Source organism: Panthera onca, chromosome A1 (assembly GCF_046562875.1).
Source record: "Panthera onca isolate mPanOnc1 chromosome A1, mPanOnc1 haplotype 2, whole genome shotgun sequence".
Classification (NCBI taxonomy): Eukaryota; Metazoa; Chordata; class Mammalia; order Carnivora; family Felidae; genus Panthera; species Panthera onca.
This window is the reverse complement of record NC_138339.1, coordinates 114,377,343-114,391,471: the sequence shown is the minus strand read 5'-3', so window position 1 is coordinate 114,391,471 and position 14,129 is coordinate 114,377,343.

The following is a 14,129-nucleotide window of genomic DNA, read 5'->3' as shown; positions in this document are numbered from 1 at the left end:
TGGTAGCAGAAATTAGGTGGGCTCAGGGGGTGCAGCTTAGGGCACAAAATGTGTCTGCTATAGGCTCACAGATTTGAATAATCCTGGGAATTCAGAGTAGGGAAGCACCTCAGAGGCCCTTTGGTCCAACTTCCCACTCAATGCAAGGATGCTTTTACAGATCACTGACAGATCCCCCACCCACCCACCCCTTGACATGGGCAAATGATATCACTACATAGTTCTCTGCTTGGCATTTCTGTCAAAGATAAATTGATCTGATTTTAATAATATTATTTAAACTTAAATAATATTATCAAGTGCTTATTATATGCCAAGTACTACATTAAGAGCTCAGCACATACCATTCAATCTTCATAAGTGATTTATATGGTAAATACAATCATCATCACCTCCAGTTTCTAGGTAAAGACTACAGCAAATGCTGCCAGTTCCCTGACCATCCACCACCCCCCCCCCAACGCCCCTTAGGTCCCCCATATTAGTGCATGCTGGCAGGACTCTTCAATGCCTGTACCTGCTTCTCTGGGCCAGAGACCATTCTCTGGTACCAGAGCACACCTTTCTGCAGTACAGTTAGCCAGAAGAGCCAGAGAATTAATACTCCTTAGAAACATACCTCTACCAATGACTGAGAGAGCTTCCCCTCAAGTAGGTTGGATCTGTGGTATATGGCCTACACTAAGTGCCAGAGGTCCCCAGTGAGGTGGAGCTTCCATTGCCCACAATTATAACACGCTTGATAACTCACACTTTATTGGCTGCTCCTTCATCAGCTCACTTCCTCCCTCCCCACTAGTGTTTCCTGGCATCACCTCCCAATATCGGCACTTAAAACCTGGTCTCTGGATTTCTGTCTAGAGAAAACTAACAAAGACAAGGAAGCAAAGGCACAGAAATACAGGGACATACCCAGGGTGGTATCTCCACCCCAGAGCCCATATTTATCTCCACTACCCTGTAGTATATCCTTATCCAACTTTTCCACTAGAGTAAGAAATACCATCTTCTCCTACCTCTACACACAAATACATGAAGACAGCCAAAGCATCTCCTACTCCTTCTACCATGACAGTTTCCATACCCATCGCCCCCTCTTGAGGAACTCTATCTAGCTTCTAATTTTCCACTTAAAACTAAACATATGAAATTGTTCTGCTTTAAACCTTTCATAATTCCATCCGTTTCTTAATCTTGTGTCATTATACAAGCAGAGAATTCAGAATACAGTATACTAAGCTATTCAATTTTAACCCTATTTTAATGAAAAAAATTCCTAAAATTATTTCTCTGTTCAAAATAGCATCCATACACAAAATTAAAAATTTTATTGAATTGGTTACAATGAATCTTATTAAATATTACAATATAAGTAATAATTGTTAGTAAGTGCTTATTAATTTAGCAAAATATAAATATTAAACATCCACTATGTATTCATTAACAAAATAACAAACTCTAATAGACTCATCTTACATCCCTCAATTACACCCTCATCCAGAGGTATCTCTAACATACTTCTTTCTCTAGAATCTTCTATGTCAGCTATAAAATAAAACTTCAAGGATCATAAATTGTCTAAAGAAAACATTCCCAGAAGTAAGTCACTCCACAATGAGATATGCAAAACATATTGTTGATGAGTTTAAGGTTCTTGATTGGTGTATACAATCAATTGGGGTACAACATATCAAAAGTAAAATGACTGATAACCTCAGGAACTGCAACTTATTATAAATAGATTATGAAATGAAACTTTTTAAAATTTTAGGGCAAGAGGCATCTTAGAGAACAATTCATCTTTCAATTTCATCTTTTTTTAATGTTTATTATTTTTCTATTTTTGAGAGAAAGAAAGCACAACCAGGGGAGGGGCAGAGAGAGGGACACAGAGGACCCAGGGCAGGCTCTGCATTAACAGCAGAGAGGCCAAAGTGGGCTTGAACTCAAAAACCATGATATCATGACCTGAACTGAAATCAAGAGTTGGACGCTTAACCAACTGAGCCATCCAGCTGTCCCCATCTTTCAATTTCATCTTTTGCATAAAACTTTATAACTAAGCAGCAATATAATGAGAAATACAACCAGGTGTCTTAACTCTCAGTTCAGAGCTTAGTTGGTTTACCATAATCTGTTAACATATTCCGAATAATTCACATTCCACCCCGTTCACAATAAAGTATCCTTCTACATTGAGTCACTGGTTCATCCCCATGATAAACAACACCTGGTTTGAAACAGATAAGTGAAACTAATCAAATTTATGTCTCAGGATTTTAGAATTAGGATAATGGGAGACTAAGCCAGGGAAGAGTACTTGAACTGAGAGGTCATGCTAAATAGTACAAAATTAACATCGGGTGCCACGTTAGGTATATGCAATAACATAAGGTAAATCACCACAGAACCCCCAAGAGACAGACAGTAGCCTGAGTCTCACTCTCCCAGAACAGTTCTTCTAAGGTTTGGCAGTATTTAAGACCTCATGAAGCTTATTTATATTTTTAAAGCAATAACCCTCAACCATTCCACTTGAATCAGTTTAAGTAGATTTCTCTTCCCTATAACCAAAGTGTCTAGGGAGAAGACTCTTGCCTCTTCTTGTTATTAACTAAGCAACTATAAAAAGAAAATGGGTGTTGAATAATGGGATAATAAAAATAGCCATTGGAATCAGCATGAAGAACTGGAATAAAGCAGGAGAACAAGTTTAGTCAAATGCCAGCTGTGGTTAAAGAATGTCATTGTATGGGGAAAAGAGGCTGAGATCCCCCTCTCTAATTTCTTAAGCCAATTTAGGAGCAGTCCCTTGATATTATAAATGTATGGGTTTTGAATCAGAAGTTTCCTGTCCCCTCTCCTATTGTGGACTTGCCATGGTGGATCTAGACCAGATAAACAAAGGAACCTAATTTTGGAACATGAAAGGGCATATTCCCTTTCCCACAAGCTACTCTTCTGATCACAAACTTACAGTCCTTCTGAGCTCTCTGCTACTTCTACCTTTTGGGGATAGGTCAAAACATTAATTCAATAGGGCCTCTTCCAATTTACTACTGGTTTTATTGGTTTCCTATAGACCCAAGACAATCACTATACCTAAATCAATAAAACATTTTCAAAGGACTTCTCCCAATAGCATTAAACACAATTGTATTACCATTATTTTCAACCAGCAGCCATTCTCTTAACTCTTTGTTGACAGAACCCTGATTATCCATTTCTCAGGAAAAGTGACCTTATCCTCAGCTCATTAGCTCAGAAGAAAATCCAGATTAATTTAGGATAATCATGACAACGTCATTCCCTTTGTCAATGATTGGTAGAGGCATGAGCATATGACATAAATCTAGCCAATGCCATCATGGTAGCTAATCACTGAAAGCTAACCACATACCATGTTCTAAGGATTTTACAAGAACTCATCCTTTTTTTCCTTCACTACAACTCTGCAAGGTACAATCAATATTGTCCCTACATCGTGTCTTCTTGAAGTATAAGATAATTCATCTGTTTCATGCTTTAAGTCATTTTGATTTGGATTTTCTACAAACATCTGAACTACAAACTGTCACTACAAACATCTGAACCAATACTCCAATTAATCTGTCCTCTTCTCTTTAGAACCACATTTGAGCATGAATACAAAGACAGCAAAAGAGTATATAACTGCCATACATACTATTGCAGTTCTTCCCTTCCTAGTTCCTGTGAGTTTTTCTTACCCTTTACTATGAATTAAAAAAAGGAACCAGAAGGGGAAACTCCTCATTCTCATCTATTAGGTTTATTATTAAAATACCTTACTATAAGCTTGTTTGATTCATGAAAAATCAACCTTGTAAATAAGTGTAACAAATGAAAATAAGTTTTCAGTATAAGCCCTATCAGAAAGATGGATAAATAGTCTTTTCCAAGCCTGTATAATTTCACTTAGGACTATTATTTGCTGAAGCAATCTTAGATCCTCCATTTCTCATCCCAGGACTTGAGACTGCATGGTTATCAAATTAAATCCAATCTTCAGTTCTATCATAATTTATATTTCTATGATTTTGGACCATTTGAAATTATTGCTCACTATTCAACCATGCTTCCTGGTACCTTGGTTTTATGCCTACATAGTTTTGGAAATGTAGGGAAAAATTTTTAATTCCCTTAGTAAACATTTGAAATGGCCATTACATAGGCTCTTGGCCATTACAGTTTTAATATTATATTAAATTACTATTCAGGTATTTTCTTAGTGCTCTCTGGCCAAAAATAAAGCAAATTAATTTAACAATTTTACATATTATTATAAATAATTCAGTTATAGTGAGGTAGTTTAATACAGTTGCAGAACCAGATGTCAATATGTAAATGCTACCACTGTAATTTATCATCTTTGTAACATTGGGCAAGTTAGCATTTGTGCCTCAGTTTCCTCACATGTAAAATAGGGATAATACTAATAACTATCTTTTACAGCTCTTGTGAGGATTAAATAAACCAATACATATGAAGCACCTGAAAAGATCTCAGGACTCAGTAAGAAGTCTGAATATTATCATTCTTATTGTTATTACCAAGGTTAGCTGGTAATTAACAGAGAACTTGATTAACACTGGCTTAGACCATGAGAACATATGTTGCTTACTTAATACAACATTTGTTGGCCCTAGGGTTGGTTCATAGCTCAAAGATGTCATAAAGGTCGAGCCTGGGTGGTTCAATCAGTTAACCATATGACTTTGGCTCAGGTCAAGATCTCACGGTTTGTGAGTTCAAGCCCCAAATTGGGCTCTGCACTGATACTGAAGAGCCTACTTGGGATTCTCTCTCTCTCTCTCTCTCTCTCTCTCTCTCTCTCTCTCCCTCTCTCTCTGCCCCTCCCCACTCCTCTCTCTATCTCAAAATAAAGAAAATTTAAAAAAACTAAAATCAAAGGGGCACCTGGGTGGCTCAGTCGGTAGAGCATCCAATTTCAGCTCAGGTCATGAACTTGCGGTTCATGAGTTTGAGCCCCACATCTGGCTCTGTGCTGACAGTTCAGAGCCTGGAACCTGCTTCAGATTCTGTGTCTCCCTCTCCCTCTGCTCCTCCCCCACTCACACTCTGTCTCTCTGTCTCTCAAAAATAAATAAAGATTTAAAACAAAAATTAAAATCAAAGATGTCATAAAAGACTCAGTCTCCTCCCACCCTCTGCTTTGCCATTCCCATTGTATTGGCAAAGTTTCTCATGAGTTACAGGATGGCCACTCAACTACAAGTTCTTCTGACAACAGTAAGGTAAAAGGATGAGGGCAAAACTAAAAAGGGATGGGGGGGAAGACCTTTCTTTGGATAAATATTCATCTTTTCAGAAGAAAAATATTTCCCAGAAATGGTCAAGAAATATCTTACGTCTTAATGTCCAGAACTGGATCACATGACCACTTCTAGACCAATCACTGAGAAAGAACAGAATTACTATGATTGACTTAGACCAAGCATGAGCCATTTTCTGAGGCTGGGACTTTAGTTGCATGAACAAAACCAGGTTTCTATCCCCAAGGAAAAGAAGAGAAGAGTCACTTGGGTATGCAAACAATACTATGGGTCATCAACAAGCATTCATTTTTTGCCTACAATATGCTCAACTAGTGCTCCCAATAAAACTAGAGGAACCATCAGAGGGTGCCTGGGTGGCTTAGTCAGTTAAGCATCTGACTTTTGATCTCAGTTCAGGGCTTGATCTCAGGGTCTTGAGTTCAACCCCTGTGTTGGGCTCCATGCTGGGTGTGAAGGAAGGAAGGAAGGAAGGAAGGAAGGGAGGGAGGGAGGGAGGGAGGGAGGGAGGAAGGAAGGAAGGAGAGAAAGAAAAAGAAAGAAAGAAAGAAAGAAAGAAAGAAAGGAAGGAAGATCTATCAAAAGAACAAATATTTTCTTTGCCCTTGAAGTCCTATTTACTTGGCATCTTTAGAGTGAAGGCTACTTTTGTTAGGCCCTGCCAAGTAACTAAACCAGAGGCTTTAAGGCCTCCTTCCTGATCTACTCACTCTAAGTGGCTTCACCTATTCTCTTCAAATACGTTTGATCTTCCTTTTCTTGGTCACATCCTTGTGTTGCATCTTAAAGTGTTTCATGCTGTGCATTGTCCATTTTCAAGTAGTGACAACTGAAGGACTGCACAAAGAGTAATTCAAAATTCCATGATTAGAATCTCTGAGCACCCCAGACACCCAGGCAGATTCCATTTCTCTCTCTTTTTTTTTCTGTATTGAGGGGTTACTGTGAGACAGGCACTTTCATAAAATTTTTTCCACTCATTCTCACCAAAAAATCCATGAAATATAGGATTCAGATACAAGAAAAAGAGGGAAAGACAGAACAGGTGGTTTGTACAAAACCAGTGGCTACAAACAGCAAAAATAACTAACCTTTTGAACAATGTCCTAAATGCTACATGTGAATTCATTCCTTTAATTCTCTTAACCAGGTAAGCATTCACTCACAAAAAATACTTTCCAAATATTCTCTACCTGCCATTCTGTAAGTAAGAAATCTGCAGTTTCAAAAGCTAAGTAACTTCAAGTTTACGCAGGTGAAAGTAACAAGTATTAGTTAAAGCTAGATCTAATTCTAAAAGCTTTGTGTTGAAGCCTTACCCACCCTCATACTGCAGGAATTTGAACCCAGGCCTCCTAACTCCTGGGCCCATTCCATAATTGCTAAATTATAGATGGAATATTCTGATGTTTTATTCTATCTGCTGTTCCATGAGATGTTCTCCAAATAGTTCATGATTGGCCTAGCTGCAAAACGAAGTTGGGAATCTCTCAGAAAATATTTAGGAAATTAGCATTTCCCCTTTTTGCTTTTGAAAGTATAGAGGCAAAGCTAGCTGGTCTCTGTTGAGCTTAAATAAAGAGGCTTCTGGGTAGGTAAATTATCAATATTTATCACATTTCTGCACTGTCATTAAGCCACAAATTAAACATTAACACTTAAATTAAGCAAAATCATGATGTTGCCTATTTTACCTTGTCTAAATTTTGTTAGCTGGTCTGTGTTTTAAAAACAATATGGCCAATGGCTCTGCTGTAAAACATTAAAGCCTTTTATTCCCCCTGTCAGCCCCAGATTAAAGCTTGCCAGAAAAGAGATTTCACAATTGGTAACTGCTCCAACTTTGCCACTAATGGAAGCCTTCTGTCCCTCTCTAGTGTAAATTTATTCAGGTAGCTCCCTAGTCAGAAATCACCTGGGACTCTATCTGTAGAAATAAGCAGTTCAAAAGACTTTTCCTGGCCTGTTCCTAGACTTATAAGAAATGGGAAGTGTAAACATTTCTTTCTTTTGTTCATTCTGTTTGTTTGTTTTTGTTATTTTGCTTTTGGTACTTAGGTTTGAAACATGACACAGGTCAAAGTATTACCAAATCCTTTCTCTAAATGCATTTATTTTAGTTAAGGATTGAAGTTTCAGAAGGTGAAATCTGACATCTAAACTCTGACACTAACTCCATAGCTCTACAGAGCTGGTCCCCAGTAGCTGGAAAATCATGTTTTAGGGAAACATGTGTGTGCTGATCAACACAAGTATATAAACAATCCAAGTTAAACAAGATGTATATGACAATCCCAGTGACCATGGTATTTTGGAAGGTCCAAAGGACTATGTAAGATAAATGATTAAGGAAAACAATGTATTAAAGTGATATTTACAGTTTTCTTTCATGGGGATACAAAACACACACACACACACACCCTAGAGTATCATTTATGGAGTCCATGTACATGGGACAGAGAGCATGATGTAAACTCTGAAGGCCTTTCATGAAATGAACATTTCATGAGTCGCAATTTTCTAATTTTCTAATTTTCTAATTTTCTAATTCTGAGTCCCAATTTTCTCTTTGTGAAAGAAGTTTTTGATGAAGAATTATTTCTAAAACTAGCTCCTTCATCTTGCTTCCCATGCTCTTTACAAATTCATCTATTATAGAGCTAGTTACATCCCATTGCTAATTAGCAGGGACGTTTTCTTTCCGTCTCCTACCGCCAGACATGACAGTATTATGTCCTGGACCAGGTATTAACCTGGATACTGGCCCAGGACATGGTGAAAATGTAGTAAATGTTCATTAAAGCGAGATAGGGGTCTCTCTACAGATCTATTCATTTCAAAGCCTCCAAGCAAATTTTCAATGCTATTGCTGTAACAAAGTTTTCAGTCATCACTATTCTAGAAATTCCCAGGAAGCAATCAGCCAACCATTACTAAAAACTATTTCAATAATAATTAGGATAAGACCCTTGGGGACTTATCTAACATTTTTTGAATACAATGATAAGATGTGTATAATCTTGCTTTAGTGAGATAAATCAGCGAATTAATTTTTAAATGATTTTTTCTATGGGATTATGGCAACCCATTCCAACCCCTTCCCAGTTGTTCCTCATATATTTCTTCCCCCATCAAAACTACATGGATCCCAAGCACCACTAAATTATCATTTCTCAAAATTCATTCTATGGACCCCTGAATCTGGACTAGCCAGAGGGTTTGTCATAAATACAACTTCGTGGGCCTTCCTCCAGCCCTGCTGAAGTAAGACTCCAAAGGTGGAGCCCCTGAAGCTGCATGTTTCATAAACCCCACAGGCAATTCTTATATATACTCAAGTACAAGAACCACCACTCAGGACCCACAAATTAAGACTAAATGGCAAATAGGATTGGACTGTGAGGATCTGCAGAAACAATTAAGTAGGCTCAGGCTCCACCAAGTTACAAGATTACTTTGAATCTACCGCCCAAAAGAAGCATCTTGATTCCTGAGCCTGCTATCTTGTGCTCTGACTCAGAAGTCTATTATCACCTGTAACTACCTGATCCTCTGGTTTCACTTTGCTTTTCTTTGTGAACACAATCAACTCTTTCTATGTCCCGGGCAATTAATATACATTTTATATTTAGAAAACAATATCCCTTCACCCCTCACCTCCCTTCCACATTTCCTACTACTTTTACCAAACCTCAAATTTCTGCCTTTCCTATAAAGGGAGACACCATAAAGACTGCCTCTCTTATAGCCATGGGACCCAGGGTTCTGCTCAATGGTAAAATGCTCTCCTCTGAACTAGAAATAACAAAACCACCTTATTTAATGGAGAACAAAAAGTTCATGCCAAGGAGAACATGTTTTACTGAAAAGATGGGTGTTCTAAAAAAAATGTAAGTGACCACACAAATACTGTTATGGGCAAATATAAGCTTTTTTGGTGAAAATAAAAATACTTTGATAATTATAATAATAGTGACATTTAGGTGGATTTTCCTCCTGGATGGTATGCTATTCCAAAGAATTTGCAGAGAATTTGATGGGAAGACCTTCCCAAAAGAAACTTTATACTGTGTAATGTTCACTGGCCTCTTGCACATGCCTTTTCCAGCAATAGGTGAACTTATTCTAAGATACAAGACTAAAGGGGTTTAAAGGAGATAGAATGCTTTTGTTCTATAAGAAATAAAGTACTATCACAGAATGGATATTCAAAAAAAAGGGGGGGCAATGAATAAATGAAAAGTGTTTTCCTTCAAAAGAAAATAGAAAACAAAGTACAGAAGAAACAGAAGGAAGGAGGTTGATGAAAAGAGTAACAAGAAGTCTCTACTTCCATTCACTGGAGAACAGCATTGTAAGAGGAAAGGATGAAAGAGGATTGATTTCAAGAAAGAGCATGATATAATAATGGGAGACCTAAAAAGGGAGAGTCTCTTCATTTTTCTACTTCTAATGGTTTGGAAGAGGCTCCCTGAGCAGATTCCTCATGCTCTGAAGGAGAGGCTCTGAGAAGCAGCTTTGCCAAGGATATATGGTTCTTTGAGTTTTGCTTTTCAATTGCTAGATAACAACCACAATAATGAAGGAATTTACCAAATTTAATCATGTTAATCCTCCACCCACCCAACACAGAATGGAATGAATGTCTTTTTTCCAAAAGAGATAGGCATCCTCCAAATCTTCCCAGTGCTCAGATCCTGTCTACAGTGGATCACATCCAAGTCTCCAGATTTAAAAAAAAAAAAAGTTGAATAAATAACCCACTGAGTGGGAAAGAGGATTGTTGTTGAAATAAAACACCCATCTCACCAGGTCATTTGCCACATCCCTCTCCATCCAGAAGAGATCTGAATTAAGCCTATCTCTTAGTAGAGAGATAGGTGCATAGCTGAGTCATTCCATAATGGCGGCGGGGGACAGGGGTAGGAGGGCAGCATAAAAAGTAGGCTATAATGATGAGACATGTAATGCATCACCATCCTTTCCCCATGCCCCATTCCTCCAAGAGAAAATGTGCTTTGTAAGGACCTAAAAATGTGAATAACATTTGGAGTTGACACAGATTTTTAATCTAGAAACAAAAACACCACTGCTGTAATTAAAATTGTTTTTTAACACAGAGGAAACATGGTCCTGTGCTGCCAACTTACAGCCCTAAGTGCTTCAGCTAACCATAAGGAGTTAACATTTATTGAGTGTTCACTACATGGGCTGAGTGTTATCTCTTTCGAAAATCGTATTTGCAACAAAGATTTGTTACTTTCACACCTAGAGCACAGAATCTATGGTTATAATTATTTCACCAAAATAATTATAGCCACTTTTTCAGTTACTTTGTAAGCCCCGATTTTTTTTTTAATCTTGGCTCAGAAACAAGCCAAAAGAACAAACACAGTACCCTAAACCCAACCTTGAAGTTGTCCTTGTCTCAATCTCATGCTCTTTTTTGCAAACTCTGCCTTTACATAAAAGGCCAACTTCAGCGGGTGTGGCTGGCATGCCCACACAGGAGATGTGCACATTTCTCTTTGGGGATCAGCATTTGGGGCAACCTCAGAGCAGTGTCACTACGTGGCTATCATCCAAATCTCAGGATGAAAGCTGAGGTGCTGAATAAGCTGAATAAGAGAACATCTCAGAACAACAAAAAAGGGAACATGACCACAGGTTAGTGGGAAACAACTGTCAATTCTGCAGGCCAGTTCAGGCTGCAGGGAGGCAAGAGCATCATAGCGTGACAGCATGGATCATGACGGAATCAGACCAGGGTTTTCCAACATGCCCACTGGTGTACTGGGAAAACCTGGAAAGCCTATGGCAGCACCACACAATACCAGCTGCCCAAAAAGTGGCCCATAAAGCAACCTGTACAGTCAGCAACTCTGAAACAAATACTGTTTACAAATGCAATACCAGTCGGACCACTTCACCAAGAACAAATGTGATCTTTCCTGCAATTAGTTTAGAAACTTGCCTTAAGATTAGAAGAAATCAGCTCTGGAGAGTCATAGAAAGAGAAATGCCTAAGCTTTGGAGAGAAAGTTGTACATGTACTTGACCCAGTTACAATCTTCCTTTTTCTTTTCCCCTACCCACTGTTCAGGAGGCTCTTTCCTTAATTCTAAGTATTTTTCTCCATTGCAATGTATTTTTTCCCTTAGAGTTAGATTATATTCATTTTAATTTTGTTTTCTCCTCTAATGTTTTCTTAAAAAAAATTCTATAAAAGTAAGTTAAAAGTTGTCTACTATAGGATATACAGAAAAATACAAAGATACAAAAAAAAAATCACATCTAATCCTATCACCTGGATGATCATAAGCTTTTTCTTTATTAATTCCAAATCTTTTAATTTTTCTTTGTGTTTGTATATGTATGTATATACATATATATGTTTGTACATATATTCAGTTAATTTACAAAACTGGGATCATTCCAAAATACAGTTTGTATTTTTTTCTGATTATAATGGGCAGCCTATTCTCAAGCCATTAAATACTCTCTGAAAACACATTTTTTTTAATGACTACATAATTATTATTCTTTTTCAGGCTTTGACATTCTGAATGCAGTACATTAAGTGGAATAATATATAGATTTCCCCCTTTTTAATGTAACTTTGAACCATTTGTATTTGATTGCACTCACTTTTAATGCACTTCTCCATTGTTTTTCAAGATCAGACATTTTAAGCGCAGCCAATTAAGTTGAAAACACTTAAGAACATCAGGAAAGATTTATTGACAGTATAATACTAAAGATACCTAAGCCATCAGTATTTCTCACAACAGCTCTGTATTTTACAATCAAATAAAGTTTATCTCTATGAACTGTTTGTTTCTTCTGATTTTAAGTGTTACAATGACTGGCTTAATTGTGTTGTGACTTGTGATGGCACTGCATCCCCAGCTATTGGCTATTCATTTGCAAGTATCTGAAACCTTTTATCCCATTAGGTGGCATTTTATTAGCATCACACCATCTAGTTGTTCAGAAAAATTTGGATAACTGACTGTATTATCAGTAGGACTTAACTTTGTTTTAATAGCTATTCTTCCCAACATCTGGTTTCAAACTGGTTGTCTGGAGCTCTCAGAAAATATTCTCCCAAAAAGACAAGCTCTAAGTGGTAAATAGCTGACAAGGACCTGAGGCATAGTAGGCCCTGCCAGGAGCACCAGGTAACACTATCACAGTGATACTGGGGGAGGATGAATTCAGGCTACAGTTGTGGGATCAGTGCCTTTTGTTCTCACCTTTCACCTCCGCTACCCAGATGCAGGAGTGAAGATTCCAAAGGGCAACTTTGGGGCACTCAAAGAAGCAGAGTGGTGACAGGAAGGCTCAAGGCCTCCAGGGAAAGAGGGCTCCACTCTTTCTCAGTGTGTGTCAGGTTTCAGACACTCTGCACTGTGCACCTGCTTCAACTTTCTACCATCACCATCTTTTGACACCCCTCAAGTTTTGCCTACTTCCCAAATTCTCTCAAGCCTTCCTTTTCCTATAGCAAGTTCAAAATCCTTTTTGAGGTTCTCTAAGAGTATGTGTTGCTAGGGCTACTAAGAAAGTTAAAAGCTCTCTCCTAAATTTACCCCATAATTTTTATATTCTATAGTGAAAGACAATATAGGGAATAGGGTGGCATCAGAGTACACAGAAGCCTAATAGAAAAACAGACATCTACATTTCAGAGTAACATTGCATGCTAATGACTCTCTTGATCACTGCCCCTGCCTCTTCCCACCCCCACCCCCACCACCAGAGTGAGGAGGGAGATTTAGAGGATTAGGTAGAGGTAAGGATTCCTATATGTGAATAGCAAAGGGAGAACACCTACAAAAGAATCCGCTTCCAGTCTTCTTTTCCTCCTTTTTGCTATTTTCATTTCCACCACTTGTGTGGGAATAGGGTGTATTAAACAAGGAATGAGCATTTCTTAAATTCTTACCAGGGTTCAGGCACTGGACAATTTTACAAATGAGAAAACTGAGACTCAGGATAGTTACTTGAGAAATAAGAACAAAGGGAAGCAGGAAGAGGGTACAGTTTTTAGCAGAAGCAAAGCCAACAAAAGATAGGGAAGGTCAATGGAAGTCCCAAAGAGTGTCAACTGGGAGGGAAAAATAGCCCTCTGTACCCTGAGTGCCATTTCCTGATCCCTGACTGGAATGAGGTTGCCACTCTGAAGACTATTCCTACATATGGATGTAAGGCATGCATCTGTATTCTAATTTTCATTTAGATGTTCTGGCATCATGTACACACCACCATGGCATGTTTCAGTTTCTACCAAAACAAAAGAGACTCAGAAGAAATTATTTACAGTTTAATGTTTCCAACCAGAGAGCCACGCCTCCCTTTCCAGCCTGCACTGTCAAGCTCTAAATTTGGTTCCAAGACCCTATTCTAGTCTAACAGTCTTCAATGCTGAAAATAAATTGCAATTTAAGCATGAATTCTATCATTTTCAAATAGGATGGTGCTTGGCTTACTTTCAACTGTTCTTACATGAACAGGATTTTATTTCCTTTTTGCAGATCATTCAATTCTAAATTTCTTCTTTCTTTTCTCTTTAGTCGGTTATATCAGTTTTTTCAATGTTTTAACCTATTTCAATGTTTTAACCTAAAGCTTTCCAATAAATCAAAGTTAGAGACACTTTCTATATGATCTGTGAAAAAGCAATCTTTCCCACAGTAATTTAGAAGTTAATCTTTTCATTTTACGAAATCTCTTAGCATTTGTTGTTATTCTCAGGGACGAATAATATTAGCAACAAAGACAGCAACCACAAAACCATTCCTAAGTAAAGGA